At 51.4% G+C, this 1,915-nt stretch overlaps 1 long non-coding RNA gene across 1 annotated transcript in view; it reads left to right on the top strand.

Moving 5' to 3' along the window:
* Nucleotides 1–873: 873 nt before the first annotated feature.
* Nucleotides 874–1,915, top strand: part of LOC105536098 — a 5,948-nt gene continuing 4,906 nt past the window's right edge. Inside the window, exon 1 of the long non-coding RNA XR_001005541.1 lies at nucleotides 874–1,004. This is a non-coding gene — a long non-coding RNA (uncharacterized LOC105536098). The remainder of the gene's footprint in view (nucleotides 1,005–1,915) is intronic.

The raw sequence follows: 1,915 nt of genomic DNA, 5'->3' as shown, positions 1-1,915 counted from the left end.
CATTTTTTTTTTTTTTTTCTTTTTTAAGTAGAGACAGGGTTTTGCCATGTTGCCCAGGCTGTTCTGGAACTCCTGAGCTCAAGCGGTCCTCCCACCTTGGCCCCCCAAAGTGCTGAGATTACAGATGTGAGCCACCACACCCAGCCTGAACTACCAGTCTTGATGGCAACATTAGATTGGGGGGCCTCTGTGGTCATAGCAGTGGTGGACCAGGCAGCAGAGTCTTGTATTCAGTACCATGGAAACCCCGACATCCAACGCTAGCAGGTGTTTTAGAATGCAGGGTCAGATGCTTGAGAGGGCGACCCCAATCCTCTGCCCCTCCCTGCAGCTGCTGGGAAGGCCTCCTGTGCTCTTCACTGCCTCTAGCAGCGTCTTGTCTTGAAACAGCCGGCTCTGGAAGGCATCCTGATTGTGGGTTCAACAGCTTTGCTTAGATTTCTACATGAAGGTATGCAATGCAAATTGCCACCTTTTCTGAGCTACGGTTTCGTTTTCTGCTGCAAACTTGGGACGTTTACTGAGGGACACTGAATAGTTGGGGGTGGGTGGGGCGAGGGAGGCAGGGGCTAGAAGGAAGGAAGGATTGTAGCAGGAGGGCTCTCTGGGACAGGGCATAGGACAGAGACAGCTCCAGGAGAATTTCACAGGAGAGAATGAGGGGTGGGATGTAGTGATGTCACAAGAGTCCCATTATGACCCCTGCCCCATCATTGGAGCAAGGACTGTCTAAGCCTGAGCAAGGGTGGGGGAAATAAATAAGGCACTGTTGCTAGGGCCTGAGCCCAGCAGAGAAAGGCTGTGTGCAGAGGGAGGGCCTTGGGTCCTGCTGCTCCTCCTGGACTCCTTCATCCCAATCCCTTCACATCCTCCTCTAACAAGGACTCCCACATCCCTCCCTGGCTAACTTGGATCCTGCTCAACACAACACCTGCCTTTCCTGAGTCCCTGGGTTCCTGCAGGCCTCGGGGCCCCACAGTTATATCTGCTGTTCCTGCAGGTCAGTGGCCAGGGTGGGGGTGGGTGGGGGTGCAGAGGAAATCTCTTGAAAGGGGCAGGGCACAGATGCGGCCTCCACCAATCTTGCTGGAGGAGGACTTCCCACCATCCTGGAATCCTTTCCTGGGTCCCCAGTTGACCACCCTCCTGCTTCCACCTTTTTCCTTGTTTTGGTCCTGCTGTTAGATTTCTGTAAAAATCCGCCTGCCTCCAGCCTCCCCTGATGATCAGTTCCTGCCTGGGGTCACCAGGTTGCTTCAAATTGGGGTGACCATGGTAGGGATGGTGACTTGAGATTCCTGAGCCATAATGCAGGTGAGAAATGCACCCTAAGAGTGAAAAGGAACAGTGTCACTGCTGGGTCATTTTGAAGATGGGACTTAGGCAACACATGTCCCTTAAATCCAGTCCGTGAGGGTACCACAAATACCACATTTTTTTTCAAATTCTAGCAGAGAGGTTGTACTGGGTTGAGAGAGAGGCCTCAGAATCAAGACCTTGTCTCCTGCCACCGTTTACCCTGGTGAAGCTCCCAGGCCAAGCACAAACTGCCAGGTTGAGCACAAACAGCCTTCAGCCGTCAGAGAGGAGGTGGCACTAACCCTCTAAGCGGGCGGCTGCTCTGTGGTCTTCTGCTGCCTGGAGAGGTTGCCTCCATCACTGGTGCCCACCTGAGGAATACTCAGTAACTACTCTTCAAAGGTACGCTCAGATGCCCACTCTGCAAAGCCATTTTGTTTCCTTAATGTACCTCTGAAATCATTTGTTAACAAAGCATTTGTAATTCCACCTGTTTTCTGTATGTGGCATATCTATAGACAGAGTGAAAAACAAGGGCAAGACTCGATTCCTTTTCTTTCTCGTTTGCTTTCTTGCTTTCTTTTCTTTTCTTTCTTTTTCTCTCTCTCTTTTTTTT

Source organism: Mandrillus leucophaeus, unplaced genomic scaffold, assembly GCF_000951045.1.
Source record: "Mandrillus leucophaeus isolate KB7577 unplaced genomic scaffold, Mleu.le_1.0 Scaffold101, whole genome shotgun sequence".
Lineage (NCBI taxonomy): Eukaryota > Metazoa > Chordata > Mammalia > Primates > Cercopithecidae > Mandrillus > Mandrillus leucophaeus.
This window is presented reverse-complemented; position numbering and strand designations above follow the sequence as displayed.